We start from the raw sequence: 25785 nt of genomic DNA on the forward strand, positions 1-25785 counted from the left end.
CCAACAATAACCTTATTGAAAAAAAAAAAAAAATGTACGAAAGATGAAGACAATGACAATGCTACCCAAACGAGAATGAAGAAATTTAACCAAAAGTTGTATTTATTTAGACTATCACTTTTATTTTATCAATGCATGAAAACTTCTAAAAAAATTTGTAAGTTAATTTTTACTATATCATTATATTAATATCTATTGTAACAATATATTTTGAATTATTTATTATCATCCTCTATTAACAGCAATTGTAGCAATTGCTATGGACAAACTCACAAAACAATTTGTCTCAACAAGGAATGGAAATTAAAAAAAAAATCATTGATTTCATTATTGTTGAAGAAAAGTATGTACGACACTTTATTACTCTTATTAATTAAATAAATTAATAGCTACAACAAAAAAATACATATGCATTTAATTAATTTAGAATTAGATGTTTATAATGCTTTATTTAAAAAAAAATTATTCATTATAAAAAAATTTAAAAGAAATATAATTTCATTAGTTATATTATCTTTATTTTCTACAATTCAAAGATTCCTTACCTTCAAATTTATTAATTTATTATATTCACTACATTGTTCATTGTCTTCTTTTTTACATTATCTTGTAATTAAATATCAAAGTTATAACCAGGACTATGTGGTCTAATGGTATCCGAGTTGGACTTCCAATTGGAAGATTATGAGTTCAAGCCTCAGTGGAGGCGTTATTGGTTCTTTGTGTTTCAGTAGGTTGAGAAAGTATATGAACAGATATTACAATGTAATAGAACTAGTAGCTTTCAAAAAAAAAAAAATATCAAAGTTATAATACAAACATGTTATATTATTTTATTTACCAAGTATTTTATACAAATATAATAAATATTAATATTTCGTTCAATACTTTCACATGATAACCTGCGACACACATCTCACAACACATGAAACATGTAGGAAAAAAAAACTACCACTACTAAATATCAATAGGTGTTTGTACGCTAAAGAGTTCATATTACAACTAAAACTTCCTACACCATAATCTCATTGCATGATGAATCCCTCTGTGCTGCTACCAGTAACCTAATTGCACATGAAACACTACAAATAAAAATAACAAAAAAAAAAAGAAAAAAGAAAAAAAGAGGACATGTACTGAAGATGAAAACAATAACAATGCTACCCAAAAAAGAATTAAGAAGAATTAGAGAAATTTAAACCAAAAGTAGTATTTATTTAGACTATCGCTTTAAAACTAAGTATTTAGACTAGCGTTATTAAAAAGTTGCAAACATTTATTTTAGTGACAACTATAATCAATCTCTCATATATTATCTTGCATTTATATACTTTAAATTACCAATTTAAATAAACAAATTCAACATTTATTTATATATGCATGAAAATCTCCTATATAATATTGCATTGATATACTTTGGAATACTTATTTAAAAATAATTATTGGGCATTATCTCATTCGCACAAAGTGCGTAAAAAAACTAGTATATACTATAGATGTTATGTTAAATATACTGTATACTTTTATGTTATTGAATTTTATGTTGGTTGAGTTGGTATGATTTATGGTTTTTATGCTCATTGTCAAGGGATCGAATCTTTCCATAAATATTTTTTGTAATTTTTTTACCATTTTATAATTATAGTAAATTTATAATATAGATTGATTTGTGATTCATATCAAATTTTGAATTTATTTTTATTCAAGTAATTTACTACTTATATTTAGAATATGTATTATTTCGTGAACTTTAAAATGAGTTAGATATATGTAATAATACTTTGTGATTTAGTTATGAAAACTATTTTTTTAATGAATTAACTAGTCAATGTAGTTTAGAAGTTCTATTGTGCGTATCAAATTAATTTAGAAAAACTTGAAATTGATCTAACTAAAAAAATATTTATAAATATGATATCAATTTAGAAGATGTGTGATTTATTATGTGTTTTTTAATCAAACTATTTTATCCAATTAATTATGTTTCATATTTTATTATGAATATCTTTTGTCACTGATTGTTTTTGATTTTTTTGAATGGAGCCTGTACGGCATTTTATTCAAAGTATGCAGAAATAGTAGCTGGTGGATCAGAGTCCCAGTACATAATAGTCGAATGTGTAAAAGCAGTAGATGCTAAATTATGAGCTAAATAATTTTCTAATCTAGGAATATAATGAAGATAACAATAATCAAAAGTCGAAATAATATTCCTGCAACTCTCAATGGCATTATCCCAAATAGGTCTGTGGCGAGTGTGTCATAGATGCCAGATATTGTTGAAGCACCAAACAATCCGTGTAGAGGTCGATATACTTTATTTCGCGGTTCCTCAACCATGATAAAACTTCCTTGCATGCGAAAGCTTCCGCCATTAGGGGTGAAAAGCAATCTATCATTGGAGTAGTCATAGCCGAAATATAACTTCCTTGTCCGGTTAAGATAATAGCCCCACTCCTGCCTTGTTTGTCCGTGGGGTCGTATGCGGCATCGAAGTAACACTAATCCCTGATGTTGTGAGAAATATGGTGTGAGCTGCTTGGAGTGGTCTGCTGTCGGTGGTTGTTCTCCATGCTTGGCGCGGCAGTAGCATTTAATGGCGTGGTGACAGCCGCTATAGCGCCTTCGGTCATTGCAACATGAGTGTCCGAATCCGAAGCATTGGGCTGCAAGCTTGGACGTCGATGATGAACAGATTTCCATGCACCCAGAGCTGTTGATGCCATTACAATCACTTTCCGAGGTCTGGGTAAGTATGCATCCCATACAGCTCCATTTCTTGTGCGCCAAATATAGTAGAGAATTGCCACTGCATAAATAATCCCATCATCATCTAAAACATTCATCAAATCATTAAACCAATCTCTAAAAATATTTGTAACATTATTAGGGAGTGGAAGGCGAGATTGTGCCCAAATGTCATTCGTATAGTCACACGTAATTAAAGAATGCACAACATCTTCATGTCTGGTACTGCTAATTATATGTAAGCAATATAAAATAACACGAGACCAATTAAAGCAAGTAAAATCTTTATTGATCAAGGTAAAGGCCCTAAGTACAATCTACTTGGTTGCTCTGAGTACCGACTGAGTGCGGTCGGGATTCTCTAACAGCAACCTATCGATCGTCCAAAAGTCCTCTACACTGTAGCTACTGTGGGCATTTATAGCCGCTGTGCCGGGGACAAGATTCCGGCTGCTCGGCATGTCTTCCACATAGCCACCACGTGTCATCCTCCCCGGGTGCCCTATCTGTCGCCATGAAGAGCCGCCACGCGTCCTTTCGCGTCCTTGTGCCAGCTCTTTCGTCGAAGGGCTACCGGCTCAGTGGTCGACACCAGCGTTCGGGCAACTTCCGGCCATTTCCCGACCGGGATCTCTATGAAAAAAGCCCGACCTGCTACCTGCAAGGATCAAAAGAGAAAAACAAAGGCAAGTCGGTCGTGGCGGAGCTTATGTCGGTCGGGATATTCCCTACCAAAAGCCCCCCAGCCCGGGCCTTTTTGATCAGTCGGGAAAAAACGGGACGGGATGAAGAAGCCCAACCGTCAGGCATTAGACCGACCGGCCAGCTGTCATTCCCCTCCTCGCCACGTGTCGGCCACTGCCGGCCTCTGCGACTGCAACCGTCGCCTCGGATTCAGCGCCAGTCGTGTCACGCAAGTGGATTCATTTTCCCGCCTAAATGCTCTCCTATAAATAGGCCTTTGAGGCCCACATTTGAACTTTCCTCACTCTTGCGCATCAATCGGTACCCTCGGAGAGTCCCGAGCAGAGCACCTTAGCAAGGCAGTCGAGCAAGCAAACTTCGAACTTCGAGCTTCAATCTCCCTCCACTCGGTAAGCTCTTAATCCTTCTTCTTTACTTTAGGCTTTCAACTATAGGTAGAACGCTAGGTCAACTAACTGTCCCGGACGTCTCAAGTCCTTTACTAACCCCGACCGACCGTTAGGTAGATCAAAATGACGAACTCTGACAGTCAAAACGCCTCGATCGCGGATTATGATGAGGAGGTCGAGCATATCAGCGACGAGGAAGTGGACATTATATCCTGCACTCCCGAAGCCAGCACCCGAGCAACGCCAGCCCCTGAGCGAGCCGTCGAGCATAACAACGCATCAAGCTCCTCCGGGACGTCGAGCTCTAGCTCCAGCGGATCGGGGAGCTCCAGCGAAGAAGAGGAAGAGAGAACCACGTCAAGCGGGCGGGGTTCTCCGACCGAGGGCGTTAGGGAAACGCCTACCCGGGTGGTTGGGGACTACCCGGAAGCTGCTCCTCGAGGGGGTGATCGGGAAAATACCCCGAGCAGACCGAAGAAGACCCGGCCGGGCCGGCCACACCAGCCGTCGAGCTCGAATTCTTGAACAGCGAGAGTGTCGAGCAAGAAATGAGCCTGCTGACCAAAGGCGAAGCGGCTCGGATTGCTGAAATACTCCGGGGTCGGGTAGAATTCGACACGAGCCGGCAGCTGGGGAACGTAATTGACAGGCATCGGGGCAAGTGGATCGGGATGCATTACGACTCCCTAATGGCCCCGATTGCCATTCCCTTCTCGGCCCTCCTGACGGCCTTTCTAGCGTACTATCGGGTCGTTCCGGCTCAAATCTGCCCGAACGCCCACCGGATCCTCGCCTGCTTTCCGCAGATATGCACTCGGCACGAGGCCGAGTGCACGATGGAGTTGTTCAACTTCATCTACCAGATCAAGGTTCTCCCGGGCCGCTACGGGGGCGGGTTCCTGATGCTGCAATCCCGAGCAGATATGTGCGCCATCAAAGGCCTGCCCGGGAACAACAAGGGATGGAAGAACAGAATTTTCTCCATCAAATACGACCCCTGGATCCTCCCGGTCGATCGCACTTGGAGCAGTCACTTCAGAAAGCAAGTGGTGCCGGCCGTGACTCAGGCGCTCAAGGAGACGGTCACTCGGATCTCGAGTGAAATACACGAGTATTCCATCTTCCGGACAGCCGAGAGTCTCGCAGCCGCCAAGCTCCCGCCCCCCACATACGAGCTAAGGGAGAAGTATCTGCCCGTGCCGATGGGCGTGACGCTCGCCAAGCCGTCGAAACGAAAGAAGAAAGGTTTAGCTCGAGCTGATTCTCCCGACCTAGCTTAACATCTCGATCAAACTGACCGTTTCCCTTTTTGCAGCTATGGCCGAATTCGGTGATGAAGACACCGCCCTTCCCCCGCCCGCCAAGATCTCCCTCGGCGGGAAGAAGAAGACAAAGACCAAGGCGGCCGGGGAAAAGGAGATTCCCTATGCCCGACCCCTGAACGCCTCAACCGTGACGACGGGCGAGGGCTTCATCGTCGAGCAGCCTGACGTCTTGGTCACCCGGGTAGAGGTCGCCCGGGGCAAGGAAAAGGTCGCCGACCAGGGCGCGACCGAGGTGGGCAGCCTGAAGCGCCGCCGTGAGCAGCGCAGCCCGAGCCCTTCGGTCGGGCGAGAATGGGACTCTGCGTCCATGCTGGCCCGGATCGGCAACGCCGCGCCAGCCAAGGAGGATCTGGGGAAGATGACCCCGACCCAAGTGGCCGAGCGGATCGGCCATGACCTGGCCGAGGTAAACTTTTCTCAACTAATAGCTTTCTTGCTCGTGTTTTCGATCGGGCTAATCCCGAACGTCTTTTGTTTTGCAGATTTCCCGGGCCGCCCAGCTCCTACAAGGTCGAGCCATGCTGGCCGAGGAAGCTGATCACCACAAGAAGACGGCCGCCCGTCGCTTGAAGGAGATCAAGGACCTCCAGGCCGAGCTGGAGAAGACCCAGAAGGCCCTGAAGAAGGGCGACGAGGAGCGGGTTCTTGCCGAGAAGGTCGCCAGCCGGGCGATCGGAGAAGCCAAGGAGCTGAAGGCTCAGCTCGAGAATCCGAGCGAGCTGGCGCGGGCAGCCTTCAAAGACAAGGACTTGGGCTCGGCCTTCCTCACAGCAGCCCGGGGAACAGAGATCGGGGAAGAGCTGATCGTCTCGTTCGGTCGCTAGGGCTTTACGGCCGGGAAACGGAAGATGCTTGAACGAGTCCGTTCCCGGTTGGAGCAGGCTCTGGACGGGGAAGATCTTCAGCTGGTCCTCTCGGCATTGCCCCCAGACCTAGCCGATCCCGGTCCCTCTCCCTTCGCCCCAAAAGCCAAAACGCCTGAACCCGGGGCACCAACGGCGGTCACCTCAAGCGGGAAGGAGGCGGCTGTTGGAGCTCAGGAGACGAAAAAATAGGCTAGGCTGTCTCCTCTTCTTTTTGTAAGGAACATTGATCGGGAGCCCGGTCCCGATTTGTACCGGGCACCTTTTGCCAATTAACAATTTAATTTTTCGTCCACTTGTATCGCTCGTTCTCTGTTTCCTTTTATTTTTAATCTGCACACACCGACCATAATTGCTCGACCGCCTGGCCTCTAGACCCGGTCTTGCTGTACTCGATCCACTCAACGCCCGACCTTACGACCTTATGGCCTGGTCGTGCGATCGATATTTCGACGTCAAAACTGGCCAACCAATCGGGTTTGCCCGATCTCCGGGCCTTTGTCGAAAAAATTCTTGAAAATGAGCAAGCCTCTACGGTCGGAATATAACGAGCAACGGGCCGGCAAATACTTCCTTATCCCAGCCCCCACACTATTGTGCGCTCGAGGCACGAGTGGGTGCGATAGTGGACAGAAGTTAGACGGATCGGGGAATAATGCTGAGAGCTCCTGGCTTCCCCGATCAGCGGCGTGACTTGAGTGTCCGCCTATGTGGAGCGCGTTTTGACCGGTCGATAGACTTCGCCCGATTGATTGAATGGTGAATTGATCTGCATGTAACGAGGGTGAAAGAAAATAACCGATCGGGCCGCCGCATACAAACGGTCGAGCAATCATCGATCGTATATACATTAAACTTTCCCGCTCGCAGGCGGTTGAATTAATTTTACAACCATAAATTTACATAGAAATGACGACCGGGACTAACTCGCAGGTCAAGCCCCCACTTCGTCTTAGAAAATACAAAAAATAGGCTAATGCCTAAAAAGAACGAGGTGCTCGGAATTCCAAGTCCCCTCGATTAGCCGACCAGCTGTTGTCTCTAATCGGTATGTACCCGGCCGTATGACAGCGTTGATGATGTACGGCCCTTCCCAGTTCTGAGCTAGCTTTCCACCCTCTAAAGGCTGACTGGCCTCCCTTCGTCGTAGAACGTAATCTCCGACTTGAAAATAACGAGGGTTGACCCGAACGTCTTTCGAACTCTTGACACGTTTTTGGTACTCGGCCATACGCCGAGCGGCTAGCTCTCGTTTTTCCTCGATCCCATCAAGGTCCACGGCCATCGCGTGTTCGTTCTCTTCCGCATTATAGGTTCTCTCTCGATCGGTCGGAATCCAGGCCTCGATCGGAAGTCGGGCCTCAGCTCCGTAAACCAGGGCGAAAGGGGTCTCCAAAGTAGCTTCCCTCGGGGTCGTCCGATAAGTCCATAAGACATATGGCAACTCATCGGCCCAACTACGACCGGCCGAGTGTAACTTCTTTTTTAGTCCTTCCAATATCGTCCGGTTAGCATTCTCCACTTGTCCATTTCCCTGTGGGTAAGCGACCGACGACCGGACGTGAGTCGTCCCGATCGTGGCCAAGAAATTCTGGAAGTATTGGCTCACAAACTGGCGACCGTTGTCGCTAATGAGATGCACGGGTGCGCTAAAACGGGAAATGATATTGCGCCAAAGGAAGCGAGCACACTGCTGAGATGTGATCGTGGCTAAGGGCTCGGCTTCTATCCACTTGGAGAAGTAATCTATGGCGACGATCACGAACTTTCTCCGACCGGAGAGCTGAGGGAAGGGGCCCAAGATGTCTACCCCCCACCTAGCGAAAGGAATCGCGGTCGTGACTGGCTGGTAGAACGTTGCCGATCGTCCAGGCATCCGGGCGTACAGTTGGCACGTCTCACATTCCCGAGCTAACTTTTCACAGTTTAGCTGGAGGGACGGCCAATAGTACCCGATCAACATGATACGACGGGCGAGGGATCGACCTCCCTGATGTGAGGAGCAGATTCCCGAGTGCAGCTCCTTCATGACTAACTCGGCCTCGAACGCGGTCAAGCAACGCATAAGAGGGCCTCCATACGATCGCCGATAAAGACGACCATCCAAGACTTGGAACCTCGGGGCTCTCAGCTTGGCTTTTCGGGCACGCTGTGGGTCGTCTGGAAGTCGACCGTGCTCGAGGTATTCCTTCAGATCGGTGATCCAGCTGTCCTCCACCGGTTGGATTGGATTGACCGGCAGGCGATGGATACTGTGTTTGGGGATCACCCAGATCCGAGCTATCTTCGACATGTGTTCCGGGGCGTCTTGGGCCAATTTGGATAAGATATCCGCATCGGCGTTATCCAGCCGGGGTATGTGTCGGACGGTATATCCCCGGAACTGAGCGAGCTTTTCCATGGCAAGGTCTCGGTACAACTGCAAACGCTCACCATTGACTTCATAGTCCCCGAGAACTTGCCCGACCACGAGCGCAGAATCTGTTTGGGCTCGGATGTATTCAGCCCCCAAGTCCCAAGCGCATTGCAAGCCATTTACAAATGCTTCATACTCGGCTTCGTTGTTGGTTGGGTGGAACTGATACATGAGAGCAAAATAGACTTTGAATCCTTCTGGGCTCGTGACTACTACTCCTCCCCCTGCTCCTTTTTTGCTACTTGACCCGTCAGTAGCCAACGACCACCACTCAGCCTCGGGATCCGCAACCTCAGGAGGCCGGGTATCCCGGGCGGTGCACTCAACCAAGAAGTCCGCAAGAGCTTGACCTTTAATAGCCGGTCTTGGTCGGTATTCGATCGCGTACTGGGTCAACATTAACGCCCATTTGACTAGGCGACCTGATGATGAAGCAGTTCGGAGGACTGGACCGATCGGCTGATCGGTCAACACGCGAATTGCTCGACCCTGGAAGTAGGGAGCCAACTTCTTCGCGGCAATGTACAAGGCGTAGACGATCTTCTCTAGCCGGGAGTACCGGAGCTCGGGACCATGTAGCGCGTGGCTTACATAATACACCGGTCGCTGGACCCCTTCCGGATCGGTTCGGCACAACACTGCGCTTACTGCGCGATCGGACACGGCGAGATACACGTCCAGCTCTTCTCCGAGCTCGGGCTTTGAGAGCACGATTGGTGACATGAGATATTCCTTCAGCTCGTCAAAAGCCACTCGGCATTCTTCGTCCCAGACGAATCCGTTAACCTTTCGCAATACCTTAAAGAAAGGTAAAGCGCGCTCGGCTAGCTTGGAGAGGAACCGGCTGAGGGCTGCCAACCGACCGGTCAATTGCTGGACTTCCCGAACGGTGGAAGGCGGCTGCATGTCCAGAATCGCTTTTACTTTGGCCGGGTTAGGCTCGATTCCTCTCTTGGTCATCATATAGCCGAGAAATTTACCGGTCTGAACCGCGAATGTACACTTGGTCGGGTTCAGCCGCAACTGGTACTTCCTCATGATCTGGAAGCACTCCCGAAGGTCCCGAGTGTGGTCGGATCGGTCCCGACTCTTGACCAACATATCGTCGATGTAAGCTTCCATCGTTCGGCCCAGCAGATCAGCAAAGAGCATGTTGACCATCCTCTGGTAGGTGGCTCCTGCGTTCCGCAGACCGAACGGCATCACTCGGTAACAATACAGCCCATCCGGGGTCACGAAGGCTGTCTTGCTCTCGTCTTCATGGTGCATCATGATCTGATGGTACCCCTTGAAGGCATCCATGAAGCTCATTAACTCGGCCCCGGCCGTCTCGTCGACCATTTGGTGAATGCTTGGTAGAGGATACGGGTCGAGCGGACAGGCTTTGTTGAGGTCCGTGAAATCGATGCACATCCTCCATGCTGGGGGCTTCGGGACAAGAACGATATTTGCCACCCACTCGGGATAAATCACCGGACGGATGTGCTCGATTGCCGCCATCTTTTTGACTTCCTCCCTGACAAACTCACGGCGATCGGAGGAAAGGTGTCGTGTTTTCTGCACGACCGGCTTTGCTGTGGGATCGACGGCTAACTTGTGACAGATGACCGACCGATCGATCCCGGGCATGTCTTCGGGCCCCCACGCAAAGATATCAGCGTATTCCCGAAGTACGGCCAAAACTTCCGCTCGGAGCGCGGGAGTGAGGGCTCGGCCAATCTTAATCTTCCTGTCAGGGCGGCCCTCGGACAGGGGAACTTCTTCTATCTCTTCGGAAGGCTCGGGCTGCTCCTTCCGTTCCTTAGCCTCTTCTTTGGCTATAGTGTTCACCCGGGAAGATGGACCGGAATCACGTCGATTAACCGCTCGGGTGTAACACTTCCGGGCGGATTGGACATCGCCACGGACCGCGCCGACCCCGTTAGGGGTGGGGAATTTCATGCACAGGTGGGGCATAGAAATTATCCCACCGATCTTCATAATGGCGGGTCGGCCCAAGATAATGTTGTGGACGCAATGGAGGTTGACCACAACAAATTCCAGCTCCGTTTGGATCGACTTTGGAGGTGTGCCGATCTCGACCGGGAGCGTTATTTTTCCCTCGGGGTAGATAAGAGCCCCGGTAAATCCTAACAGTGGTACACCGACCGGAGTCAGCTCCTTCCTGTCAAGGCCAAGCTTCTCAAACACGTCCAAGTATAGGACGTTCACACTGCTGCCCGTGTCAACCATAACCCTTTGGACGTCTGTCCCCTTAACGTCGATCGTGACCACGAGCGCCTCCATGCCGTGGTCGCTGCTGCTAGGTTGGTCCTCAAGGGTGAAGGTTATGGGTTCCATCTTCTGCCTCTTCCCAGTTTCCCGAGAATCTACGATCGCGACTGGACAATTCGTCCTCGATCGAGATGCATCTTCCAGCCCGCCGAATATGACATGGATGGTGGGCTTGCCGGATGGGCGGCTACCGGATGGAGGGTCTAGGTCCCGTCGGTCATCGTGACGATCGTCCCTTCGATCGTCTCTTCGGTCCTGACCCGACCGATCAGAGCGGTGATGAGATCGCCTGTGATCCCTCCGATCGGTATTTCTCTTGCTGTCTTCTCTCTTTCCCACACACTTGTCCAATTTTCCCAAATTGAGCAAATCTTCCAATAATTGGCGCAAGTGGGTACACTCCTCGGTGTCATGCCCGGCGCATCGATGGTAAGCACAGTGCTTACTCTTGTCAGGGCCGTCTCGATCGGGATGGGGGAGTTTGATGAGGTTGCAGGACTGGGCGTATTGCATGGCCTCCGCTGCGGATCGGTTCAAAGCCGTAAATTCTCCAGGCCTGGTGCGGGATCGGGGGTTGTCATCTCCCGACCTATGTTCCGCCCGGCTGGCCGGTTTACGGGACGAAGAGCCGACCTCCTGCGAGCGCTTGACGGCATTCGCCTCACCTGCGTTGGCATAATCAGTGACCCTTCGGAGGGCCTCCTCATAGGTGGTCGGGGGGTGAAGGATAAAATCCTGGTACAGATATCCCGCCCGGAGGGAGATGTGAAGCATGTGAGTGGCAGTCGCATCATCCATGGGCTCGACCTCCCCGACCGCTGCCTTCCACTTGATGAGGAAGTCGGTCAAGCTTTCCCCTTCGAGCTGCTTGGCCTTTTCGAGGTACATATAGGACTTCCTCACCGCTTTGGAAGTAATGAACTTCCGTACAAACTTGATCGCCAGGGTCTCAAATTTGTCGATTGACCCCGGCTGCAGGGTTCGGAACCATTCTGCCGCCCGACCGGTGAGGGTTGAGTAGAAGGCCCTGCACATCACGGCGTCTGAAACGCCCTTCAGCATCATATTGCTGAAAAAATCATTCACATGAGCCTCAGGATCTGTCCGACCGTCGTAACTCTTCTCTCCCGAGACCTTTAAGTCGAGCGGGTAAGGCTGAGCCATTACCGCTGCTGTGAAAGGCGTCTGGTGTAGGGTCGATCGGTCGGCCGGGGGTGCTGTAGGATACGCACTCCTGAGCTGCGCGACTTCAGCCTGGAGGTTGTAGAGCAATCCTCGGGTTTCGTTGAGCTCGGCGGCTTGAGCGGCTTGGGCTGTATCCCGAGCGCGTCGCCGTCGGTGAGATCTCGATCCGCTATACCCGGATGAAGCCTCGTGGCTAGCTTCCTGCATTTGTACGTCCTCTTGCCCGCGATTCGGGTCTTGGGGTCCCAAACGCTGGCGCATCTCTGGTCGGAGACGATCAAAAGCTACCGTTCGGGCAACTTCTTCAGGGTCCTCCGCTTGAACGGCCTGAGCTGGTGCCTCCATCGCATCAGCACCCCCCGACCCCAACCGCGAATGAGCCGAGCGTCGAGCCCGAGATGTGGACTGACGCTGCGGCTCTACTTGTGCGGTCGGTTGTACTGGAGGGGCGGCGGCTGGAGCTGTATAAGCAGGCGTATATGGTGGATAACCAACCGGGGAAGTGTAGCACATCGGTTGTCCTGGCCAATACCCATATGGCGGAGGTGGGACCGGGTACGGATACTGGGCGGGATACATCATGGGCTGCTGCTGGTATGGCAGACCGGGTGTTGGGTATCCTGGTTGTATGTAATTCACCGGCTGCTGGGCGGCCGGGTATGTATTTGACGGATGCGGTGGTGAGAGGTTGAGGTTGAGGTCCATCGTCTGACCCTGCTGTTGGGTAGCATAGTGGTCGGAGGAGCTCGCCGCGTCCGCCTGGTCGTCGGCAAAGTTGTTGTGTGCCCACGGATACATGTTGGTATAGAGACCGGGTGCTCGTCAAGACGTTGGTTTCTCGTACGATCCCCACAGACGGCGCCAAAATGGTACTGCTAATTATATGTAAGCAATATAAAATAACACGAGACCAATTAAAGCAAGTAAAATCTTTATTGATCAAGGTAAAGGCCCTAAGTACAATCTACTTGGTTGCTCTGAGTACCGACTGAGTGCGGTCGGGATTCTCTAACAGCAACCTATCGATCGTCCAAAAGTCCTCTACACTGTAGCTACTGTGGGCATTTATAGCCGCTGTGCCGGGGACAAGATTCCGGCTGCTCGGCATGTCTTCCACATAGCCACCACGTGTCATCCTCCCGGGTGCCCTATCTGTCGCCATGAAGAGCCGCCACGCGTCCTTTCGCGTCCTTGTGCCAGCTCTTTCGTCGAAGGGCTACCGCTCGGTGGTCGACACCAGCGTTCGGGCAACTTCCGGCCATTCCTGACCGGGATCTCTATGAAAAAAGCCCGACCTGCTACCTGCAAGGATCAAAAGAGAAAAACAAAGGCAAGTCGGTCGTGGCGGAGCTTATGTCGGTCGGGATATTCCCTACCAATGTCCAATTCCACACATAGCACATGTCGGATCAATATCAACCCTCTTTATAAGTAGATTCTTTGTAGTGGGCAAAATATCATTCAGAGCTCTCCATAAAAATGTTTTCCACCTGGGGGGAATTTTAAGCTTCCACAATTTCTGCCATTTATCAAATGTTCCCACAGGTTGGGTATATTCTCCAACTACTGTTCTATACCCATTTTTAACAGAATACTCGCCTTTTGGGTCCCCATACCAGTACCATAGATCTTCATAATCTGGTGCCACGGGTATTTTCAAAATTCGCTCAACATCCTCAGGTATGAAAATATCTGTTAAAATATCTTTATCCCAGGTTCTCGTCTGTTGATCCATCAGGCCCATTACTTTTGCCTGTGCCAATTGGGGTGGTTTCTCTGTTAATATTTTCGGTTGACTTTCATCATGCAACCAAGGGTGATCCCATATCAATGTTGACTGGCCATTTCCAATTCTCCTCCTAACTCCCCCACAAATCAACTTCTGTGCCGCCAAAATACTTCTCCAACAAAAACTCGGGTTATTTCCCAAGCATGCATCATAGAAAGAGTTAGTGGGATAATACCTGGCTTTATAAACTCTTGAAACCAATGACTGTGGCTGTGTCAGGAATCGCCACCCTTGTTTTCCTAGCATAGCCAGGTTAAATGCTCGTAACTCCTTAAACCCCAATCCTCCATATTTCCTTGGGATACATAACTTATCCCATGCTTTCCAGTGAATACCTTGATCATTGTTCGACCTCCACCAATATCGATTCATGGTTCGCTCTATGGCAGTACATAGAGTGGTAGGTAGCAAAAAGACACTCATTGAGAAGGTAGGCATAGATTGAGCCACACTTTTCAATAAAACCTCTTTCCCCGCCTGTGATAATAGTCTTTTATTCCATGAGCTAATCCTTTGTCTTATCTTGTCCTCAATATAAGAAAAGGCTGCTTTTCTATTCCTGCCCACAAATGATGGAAGCCCTAAGTACTTTCCAAAATTCTGTGCCTGCACCACACCCAATATATCAGCAACCTCTTCCCGTGTTTCGTCTCTGGTGTTTTTACTATAACAAATATTCGATTTGTGATAGTTGACAGCTTGGCCAGACATTTCTTCATATTTTTCCAAACAACATTTAATCACACCTGCTTCTTGGGCATTTGCTTTAAAAAAAAGCAAGCTATCATCAGCAAAAAATAGGTGGGTAATAGAAGGTGCCCCTCTAGCAACTCTACATCCATGTATCTCTCCCCTCGCCTGTGCCTGTTGTAATAATAGTGAAAGCCCTTCAGCACAAATAATAAATAAATAGGGCGATAGGGGATCACCTTGTCGTAAACCACGAGTCGGAATTATTTGCTCACTCCGTGAACCATTAACCAATACAGTATAAGACACAGTGGTCACACACATCATCAACAATTTCACCCATTCTTCATCAAAACCCAACGCCATTAACATGTTTTGCAAAAAGGACCATTCCAAATTAAGATTTATTACTCCCGATAATTAAGATTTTATGCTATGTTCTTATTTGTAAGTTTTGTTTTATAAATTTTTATTGAACAAATTGCACTTTTGGTCCTGTGAGTATTAGGGTACTGACAATTTGAGTACGTGACTTTCAAAACTCCCAATTTAAACCTTTAACTATGCAATTTTTGGCACATTTGGTCCTCCGAGCCAAATTGCCGGCCAATTTTGGCCGGAAAAAGATTTAATGCTTCAAATTGTTTTTTGACGAGGGTAAAATTGTCATTTCACTCTCTTCTTCTTCATTCTCCCTTTCTTCTTCGTTCTTCTTCTTCTTCATCCCGGTGAACTTGTTATGCTCCAATGACAGCGCCGACAGCATCGGCAGCGACGCCATGAATTTCGGCAAGGAGCCGTGCAGTTTGTTGAAGCTGAGGTCAATCGCGATCAGCTTGCTGAGAACGCCCATGTGTAAGTGATTGAGAGGACGAAATATTTGTTGGAGTTGAGGTTAAGGATGGTGCGGTTGTTTTGGCAGGTGAGTTCGTAGGTGGAGAGGCCGCAGGAGGAGTTTGGATCGCCGGCGGTTAATCGGAAGGGATAACGGATGTCTTGAATGTTACCGCAAGAAGCAGAGCAGCTTCTCTTTTGTTGATGACCTCTGCAATTTGTTCCACACAAAATCGCCAATATTATTACAAGTCTCATCATTTTCTCTCTCTTTGATCTGTGGAATAATTTGTTTGATGTGTTTTTGGTGTTTTTGGGTTTTACGAGCAATGGGTTGGGATTCCTAAATTATCCACAGCTCGACTTGCCATTGGCTGTCTTCGCTCACCATTCAAATCGGCACGCCAAATAATGTCTGTTGTTGACTAACTGACCGGAAGGTGTTTTCCCCCCAAATACATTCACTCAATGACGTTTTTACCCTCATCAGAAATTAATTCGAAGCATTAAATCTTTTTCCGGCCAAAATTGGCCGGCAATTTGGCCCGGAGGACAAAATGTGCAAAAAATTGGATAGTTAAAGGTTTAAATTGGGAGTTTTGAAAGTCACGTACTCAAATTGTCAGTACCCTAATACTCACAGGACCAAAAGTGCAATTTGTTCATTTTTATTAATAATTACTTTATTATTTATTATAAAATAATGTAATTGTTTATAAGTTCATTTGGTTCTAAATTATTTATTCACTTTTATAAATTATAATTCTTTATTTATAAAAGTATTGATGCAGCTATTGATTATTTTGGATTTAGAAAGCATCTATAATTATTTTCATGTGTATGTAAAATTGTTACAAACTTGAGAATCTTATTTCAAGTTATTTGAAATTAGTATTTTTTCTTTATTTAATTGAATTTAGTTATAAAAATATATATTAATTTAATATAAGGTCCATTTTTGTTGCTATGCCGCACCCTAGTCCTACGAAAATAATAGGACCAAGCCTGTATATAGGGGCCATTTTTTAAATTTCGCCCCGGGCCTATAAAATGTTTGGATCGGCCCTGTATGTATACATATACATATACATATATATATGTATACATACATATATATATATATATATATATATATATATATATATATATATATATATATATATATATATATATATATATATATACATATATATATATATATACATATATGTATATGTATATATGTATACATATATGTATATGTATATGTATACATATATATACACATATATATATGTATACATATACATATACATATATGTATACATATATACATATACATATATATATGTATACACATATACATATACATATCTACTATACTAATAAGAGCCCAAGAGAGTTAGGCCTATAATGGGTAGAAAAAATGACGGTCAAATTTTTTAATCAAATGATCTTTACATTCAATTTCATCAATTGATTATATTCGCTACTACCTTATCCCTACAATGTCTTTATTAAAAAAAATTTATTCATTATCAATATATTAATTAATAGAAATAATTTTATTAGTTATATTGTCTTTATATTTCTCCAATGTAAAAATTCTTTACATTCAAATTTTCATCAATTGATTATATTCACTACATTGTCTATTATCTTTTTTGTGCACTATTTTTTAATTAAATATCAAAATTATAATACAAAATAATGTTATATTTTTTTAATCGTATTAACTACTTGAGGGATTTGTTGACAAAGAGAGTATTCAAATCTCACAACAAAATGTGAGAACTACCTCGCAATTTCCTTGTTTGACAATTCGCAGTTAGCGATTAGCGTTAGCGGATTATATTAGCGGATTTGACCAGCGAATTATATCAACGGTTGGTAAAAAGATATTTGAAAAAATTAGCTGTTTAGATTACCATGTAAAATGACCTAAGGGTATACATAATAATAATAATAATAATAATAATAATAATAATAATAATAATAATAATAATAATAATAATAATAATAATAATAGTAATAATAATAATAATAATAAGAGAAAATTTCAATTTTGGTCCACTGACTATTGTACTTATGTTAATTGCAACACTTGACTATCAAAAATGTAAATTTAGTACCTTGACTATGCAATTTTTATCAATTTTGGTCACACCGGTCAAATTACAGGCCAAATGTGACCGGAAAATTTTTAAGTCAACAATTAAACTTAAATGGGAGGGCAAAATTGACATTTCATGTTCACTCCAATTTGGGAAAACTATACTTGACCAAAGTCACACCTCTCCCGTCGTGAGCCACCCCACCTTCTACGAATTCTGAATTTGGTCGATCTGTTTAATGATGGGAGTGGCCATGGTCTTAACACTGGTGAGGTTACCGAACCCGGAGCCGGAGGAAGCGAACCAGACGCCGATGAGGAGCTCGTCTTTGGGCAATTCGGGGTTGAGAAACGGGGGAACAGTGGCATTAATCCCGAGGTCGGAAGCCAAGAAACAGAGAGGATTTCGCCGTTGGGGAGATGGGCGGGGAAAGAGTGGTCGTAGGGGTCGTGGTTGGCTTGAATAGGAGTGATTAGGAAGATTGTTTCGTCAACCATTGCTTCATTCGTCAAAATTCTCAATATGTGTAAACCTAATTTGCTTTCATAATTTTTTATTTTTTTTGGTGAAAATTTGCTTTCATAAATTGAATAGGTGTGAAACACCCAACTGCCACTAAAAGAAAAAAAAATTAAAAAAGAAAAAAACAAATTAAGACGACAAGAAGGAAATGTGATGCCAAATTGAGTTAACAAATCGACGTTTCCTACTTATCTCGCCCCTCATTTCCAGTCAGCACTTCAATCTTCCCCATATTGATCACCGACTCCGTGAACTTATATATTGAACCACGTCGTCGGGTTATCGGCAAACTTCTGAACAAGCGGCAGTGTTCTTGGATCGGCAGTACGAGAAGAGTGAAGGAAGAAGGCAACATGAAATGTCAATTTTGCCCTCCCATTTAAGTTTAATTGTTGACTTAAAAATTTTCCGGTCACATTTGGCCGGTAATTTGGCCGGCGTGATCAAAATTGATAAAAATTGCATAGTCAAGGTACTAAATTTACATTTTTGATAGTCAAGTGTTGCAATTAACATATGTGCAATAGTCAGTGGACCAAAATTGAAATTTTCTCTAATAATAATAATAATAATAATAATAATAATAATAATAATAATTGTTTAAAAAATACATATATAATTAAACTAATCATATTAACTACCTTGGGGATACTACGGGAACAGATACTACTTTGTAATAGAGCCAGTAGCATTAAAAAAAATTACCTTGGGGATTTATTGACAAAAAAAAGTATTTAAATCATTTACACACAACAAATTGAAGTGGGAAACTACCTTGCAATATCTTTGTTTGGAGATCAGCAGTTAGCTATTCAATATTAGTATATATTTAATATTTTATGCCTTAATTTTTATTTGCTCTCCCTTATGTCGCGTATTTGGTTTCAACCATACCTATACAATTATTTTATTGACAATTATAATCAATTTTGACTATATTATCTTGCATTTGTAAACTTAGAATTACCTATTTAAACACGCAAATTCAACATTCAAGTATCTATGCATGAACAATTCCAATATAATCTTGCATTTATATACTTTAGAGTACTTATTTAAAAAAATATTGGGCATTATCTCAATCGCGCAATGCGCGTAAAAAACTAGTATATATATACACACACACACACACATATATATATATATATATATATATATATATATATATATATATATATATATATATATTATTTATTACCCTAATACTTAATTTATAATTCTAACTTTAAAATTCTTGTTATTATTATTATTATTAACATTAACATTTGATTAGTTTTATAAATTCCATGTAATTTATATATGCACTATGCATAAATTCCAAATTTCTTAGTATAATAATATTTTTCTTCCCATATATATATATTAAATATTATTAATTGTATATAATACCTATATATAAATAATGGATGATATTACAAAAACGCCCCTAAATTTTTTTTTTTGGGGGGGGGGGGGGGGGGGGGATTTTACTTTTAATTATATATATAGATATAGATGTAGATATAGATATAGATTTATGAGAAACCTAACTTCGTAGTAGCGGAAGCGGTGTTGATCTCCAGCCATAGTTGATGTCCTCTCAATTGTTTTGCCTTGCCTTTTGAACAGTTTATCACATACTTGACTCGGAATCTTAGATAGTATATTGATATTATTCTGAGTAGTATAAGTACCATAACTTAAGGTGTTATATAATGTATGTATATCTTGTATCCCATCAATACACTTTATATAGGCATAACGGTTGATTACAGACAAACTCTAGTAATTCAATTCAACCAAACTAATTAATAAGACTAATAAACTTGCACCACATAATTAAGGCCATAATATATAATATATATTATTATATAGGAAAACCCAACATTGTGAACTATGGCAAATTATATCGTGCACCGCGGTGCATAAAGGATTATGCACCGAGCTTTTAAACGACGTCATTTTTTTTAATGAAAAGAAACGGCACCAGTTTCGTGTCGTTCCGCACCGTTCCGCCAAAAGTAACTCTTTTATCAGTTTCATTTTGTATACACTGCAGTTTCATTTCTACACAACTACAATTTCATTTCGATATAACTACAGTTTCATTTGATATTTATACACTCAAATATGTGAAACTGTTATTTAATTTTATTCTATATACACTATAGTTTCATTAAAACACAACTACATTATCATTTCGATATAACTACAGTTTCATTGCACAATATACACACAAATTTATGAAATGTTATTCAGTTTCATTTTATATACACTGCAGTTTCATTTCAACACAACTACAGTTTCATTTCAATTCAATTGCAGTTTCATTTGATAATATAAAAATAATACGTGAGGCAGTGTTAGTTTAGATACACTGACACACTGTAGTGTCAGTTTAGATACACTGTAGTTTCAGTTGGTAATTAATACACCAAACATGCGCGCTCCGTTAACTGTAACGGCGCACCGTTTCTTTACTTAAAGAAACGACGTCGTTTTTGGACCGCGGTCCACAGTATAATTGCTGTGTGAATTATGCCTTTTTTTTTTCTTTTTTTGCTAGGGTGTCATACTCCAGTCGTTATATCGTGGACCGCGGTGAACGTGCACCGCGGTCAAAACGATGCTGTTTCTTTAAGAAACGGCACGCCGTTACTGTTAACGGAGCACGCATTTTTATGTGTGTTAATTACCAACTGAAACTACAGTGTATCTAAACCGACACTGCCTTACGTATTATTTTTATATTATCAAATGAAACTGCAGTTATATCAAAATGATACTGTAGTTGTGGTGAAATGAAACTGTAGTGTATATAAAATGAAACTGAATAACATTTCACATATTTGAGTGTATATTGTGCAATGAAGCTGTAATTATATCGAAATGATCATGTGGTTGTGTTTTAATGAAACTATAGTGTATATAAAATAAATTAAGTAACATTTTCACATATTTGAGTCTATAAATATTGAATGAGATTGTAGTTATATCGAAATGAAACTGTAGTTGTGTTGAACTGAAACCGTAGTGTATGCAAAATGAAACTGAATAACAGAGTTATTTTTTGCGGAAGGGTGCGAAATGGCGCGAAACGGATGCCGTTTATTTTCATTAAACAAAACGACATCGTTTTGAAGCGCGGTGCATAATCGATTATGCACCGCGGTGCACGATATAATTTGTCGTCATACTCCTAGTGTATAACTTATCAAGTTTAAACGGGTTAAACAAGTTGATCCCTTAAGACACAAATTTTAACGAGTTTTTAACAGGTCAACCCATTAATAACATGATACATGTTAAGATTAAATACTTATATGTTAGTAGTTTAATGTTTTATTTTGCATCGTATTAACATATCATATCATAAATCACAAACTATTGAGTTGTGATTGCAAAATTTTAAACATACCCCTCCCTCATCAAATGAGCCTAACTTTTGCAATCGGAGAAGGCGGCCACTGGTTTATTACATATGTTTTCAATTCGTTGGAACACATTACTTGTTTATCGAAAAGCAATACATTATATATACTTTTTAGTAAACATGTAGTAGTTATTGACTATTATAAAAGTATTATATTTTCACTACTTATTGACTATTATAAAAGTATTATATTTTCACTAAAAATACTCAGAAGAAATTAATCAAACTCAAACTTGAGAGGGCCTTAAGGATTAAGCTTGAATATAAAATTATTTATTATTTATTTATTTATTTTTATACTTAGGTGATCTCAGTTTTGTCGAACTAATCCTAAGCCCATAGGACAGCGTCCCTAGAACTACTGCAGAGATAAATTGCGAGTCGCGCATGTTGGATATTTCGTTGGTAAAACCCAAATAATAATCCTACAAAATAAGGATTATTATTTTACGAAAAATTTGGGAAGGAAAGGGTGAAGAGATATGGCTCGGGGAGTCGCGCATGTGGGATATTTCATTGGTAAAACCCAAATAATAATCCTACAAAATAAGGATTATTATTTTACAAAAAATTGGGAAGGATAGGGTGAAGAGATATGGCTCGGGTTTGGTGTAGGTTGTTAGCACGAGTCGAGCGAATCACTCTTTCCTTAAAACCTCCCACAAGTGCTAACAGCACGTTTGGTTCACGGAATGAATTTTGAGGTAATAGGAATGCTATTCCATAAGGAATGGAATATGAAAGGAATAGAATAGGAATTGTATTATATTGTTTGGTTCGCGGAAGGAATAGACTTTAGGAATTATATTACAGTGTTTGGTTGATTTAAGGAATAGAAATGAAATATGTTTTAAAAGACATAAATACCCTTATAAAATATGTGATGGTGGCGATGGTGGTGGTGGCGGCGGCGGCGGTGGTGGTGGTGGTGGCGATAGTGGTGGCGGTGGGGTGGTAGTGGTGCTGGTGGCGGTGACAGTGGTGGGGGCGACGGTGGTGGTGGTGACAGTGACGATTGACGGTGATGGTAGTGGCAGTGGTGGTGGGGGCGGCGACGGTTGTGGCGGTGGTGGTGGTGGTGGTGCTGTTGGGTGGTGGTTCCGGTGGCGGTGGTGGTGGTGGCGACCGGCAGCGGCGATGGTGGTGGCGGTGGTGGTGATGGTGGTGGTGGCGGTGGTGGTACTGGAGTGGTAGTGGTGGTGGTGGCGATGACAGTGGTGGGGGCGGCGGTGGTGGTGGGGACGGCGACGGTTGTGGCGATGGTGGTGGTGGGGGCGGCGGCGGCGGCGGCGATGGTGGTGGTGGTGGTGGTGGTGGTGGTGGTGGCGGCGGTGATGGTGGCGGCGACGACGGTGGTGAAATAGGATAAATTTATATATAAGATAAAAAAAAATAGGTTAAAGAAAGGGGTAAAAAAGAAAATAGATTCTAAAATCTATTCCTGAGCGTGCGTTCAGTAATAGGCTAATACCATGGGGGCCCTAGTAATAGCTAATACCTTATTTGAGGTAATAGGCTATTACCAGGAATACTAGAAATGGTTACCAAACAAAGGAATATGCCTATTACTCGGAATGCTATGGCATGGAGTAATAGCTAATACCTTATTTGAGGTAATAGGCTATTACCAGGAATACTAGAAATGGTTACCAAACAAAGGAATATGCCTATTACTCGGAATGCTATGCCATTCCATGCCATTCCCGGCCTGTTCCGTAAGAGCGTTGTAGGCTAGGTTTCCAAGGATAAAACATGCTACGATTCAATTGTTTGAGCACCCAAACAATGAGAGTTTTGGAGCTGAGAACAACAAACATTTGTGGTTTTTGTCTTAATTTGCACCCCTACACACAAAAGAGAGCGTCTATGCTATACATACAATTCAATAAGTTTTAAAAGAGCTATTGTATAAATAGTGGTGCAAACCCACTTTCCAAACCAATGTGGGATAAATGCTTCACTTTTTCCCTTCATTTTTCCAACTCAATAGGTCTACCTTGAGAATCAATATCTCATTCACCCATTATCCGTTTTGAGCGTACAATATATCAATCTCTTCGTCTCACTATGAAGAACCCAAATCCACTTTCACCCGACCTAAATCGGAAATGGACCCCACTAATAATTGTACCACAAATAGCCACTTAATATGTCATTTTAAGCTATTTTTATCTAACAACGCAATCAACCAATTGTAAGACTCCAGTGTTCATACACGCATAAAAAATCCAATCCACACCTTCCATCATCCCGAGACTTTTCTCCATTCATGTTCTCAGTGGGATTCGAGGAAGAAGTAATTATAATACTTGTTGTAACACTTTTTGAAGAAGTCCCTTATTTAGAGAAGGAGCTATTGAAACCGCGTTGTTGAAACGTAACACTTCTTGAAATAGGATAATAAACAAGTGATAGAAATGTATGTCTAGATATACGATTTTAAGCCGGTAATTAACATTTAATTACTTCTTTTCTAAAAGTTTAATATTGACCATTTTAAGTATAAATCAATTTTAAGTATAAATCAATAATGTAATTAAGAAAATATCCCAATACGACTTTTAATATACAAAGAAGGTGCAATAGGTTTAACTTGCTTATCTAGACCTATCTCTAATGTGTTCGTAAGAATGAATTTAGTCAAAATATTCAATAGTAAATGCGTGCTACAAATATTGAGTAAGAATAAGGCAAGAATATAAATAATATGATCTTTCATCATCCATGAAATCACATGTGTAGGTTGACATACATCCTTTTGTAGTTGCATGGATAGGAAGTTATTGAGTTAAACCCGTGCGGGCCGGGGTGTGAGGGGCCCTTAGGGTTGGGGTTCAGCCTTTTGGAAGAATGGATAGAAAGTTATAGCTAATTAATCAGTTTCAATTAACTTCAATTCATTGGATAATGTGATTATCTAATTCAAGTTATCGATTAGATAAGATGGTTACGCATCAATGTATCAACTATATTAATTAATTAGGTTAAAGTACCTGCTAGGTCCCTGTACTATAGCATTTTGTTCATTTTAGTCCCTGTACCTTAATTTTGTTCAATCCAATTCTTGTACTTTAAAATTTAGAACAATTAAGGACAGAATTTAACACTGTTTATTTTTTCCGTTAAGTTTGCCCACATGGCGTTCGATTTTCCATGTCAGATTTTGTCCAAAAATAATATTGTTTTATGCCACACCACAAAAGTTGACATGACAATACCATATCACAAAATTTGACATGGCAAATCGAACGCCACGTGAGCAAACTTAACGGAAAAAAATAAACGGTGTTATGTTTTGTCCTTAATTGTTTTAAATTTTAAAGTACAGGGATTGAATTGAACAAAATTAATGTACAATGACTAAAATGAACAAAACCCTACAGTACAAGGACCTAGTAGGTAGTTTGACCTAATTAATTATTATGACCAATTTGGTATCTTATCATCTTGGGAGAGATGATTAAGTAGACAAAAAAAAAAAAAAAGATTTTTGTGCCTGCAGTATGATCACTAATCAAGTCCGTTACAACACTAATCAAGTACATGTATAACAAAACATCATGTGTATTTAGGGTTCAAATTTATGAGGATGAGAGAGTCACAACTATATTGCTTGACCACCAAGATTTTTGACAGTCAACAGAACTTTTTTTGATTTAGTTACTAAATAGCCAATCATTTTGATTTAAGCTAAGGATGCTTCCAATGTTTGCCTTATACGCTAAAGGTTGCTTTAAGCACGAAAATACTTGTCGTAGCTATATATCCAACCAATTGAATTGTACAGTATGTAGCATTTTTGTTTCCTTATACGATAACACAACATTGAATTGAATTAATAATTAATGCAACATTATATTTAAATATAGTCCAAATATTAAATACTAACTCAGTCCAATTTTATATATCTTTTTTGCTATTTATTATTCAAAATTAACTGTTTCTATCAATATCCTTCGGTCAAAAGGGGAAGAAGTGAGTTATTTATACCAAGCATTCTTCTTACGGCTAGATCCAATCTCCTGATCCCTGCAGAAAGAAAAAAGAATTTCACGCTCTTCCTTTCGGGAAGGGAGGATTAGGGAAATCCTATTGATTGCAGCTTTCTCCAAACCTCCGGGAAAAGCATGAAAAAAACGGCTCGAATGGTACGATCCCTCCGTCACCCCAGAATGAAAGGGTTGATCTCGTAGTTCTTGGTCTGTGAAGATGCGTTGTTAGGTGCTCCATTTTCTTTTCCCATTGAGGCCGAACCTCAACCTGTGCTCGAGAGATAGCTGTGGGTCTTTCTAGTATGATTTACCTCTCATGCATGTAAAATTCGCAAGTTATTACATAAGAGCATGACTTACCAATTGCACACACTCAGATAGTGATTACATGTTTCATTGTCACAAAAACAATTATATATTCTTTTGTTATTTATTTTCTTTAATGTTGTTAAATAATTCTTTTTAATGTTAAAATAATTTTAAAATTTGACATTTTATGTTTAAAACTATTTTTACTATATTATATAAATATATTAATTTTTTATACA

The 25785-nt window shown here is 42.4% G+C and overlaps 1 long non-coding RNA gene across 1 annotated transcript; it reads left to right on the forward strand.

Annotated features, from left to right (window-relative positions):
- Positions 1-6719: 6719 nt before the first annotated feature.
- LOC109183652 lies at positions 6720-25527 on the forward strand. Its single transcript, XR_002054587.1, has 4 exons — positions 6720-6730; positions 7597-7598; positions 12714-12726; positions 25258-25527. It is a non-coding gene; the product is annotated as an uncharacterized LOC109183652 (long non-coding RNA).
- Positions 25528-25785: the final 258 nt, after the last annotated feature.

This window comes from Ipomoea nil, unplaced genomic scaffold (genome assembly GCF_001879475.1).
Source record: "Ipomoea nil cultivar Tokyo-kokei standard unplaced genomic scaffold, Asagao_1.1 scaffold1149, whole genome shotgun sequence".
Classification (NCBI taxonomy): Eukaryota; Viridiplantae; Streptophyta; class Magnoliopsida; order Solanales; family Convolvulaceae; genus Ipomoea; species Ipomoea nil.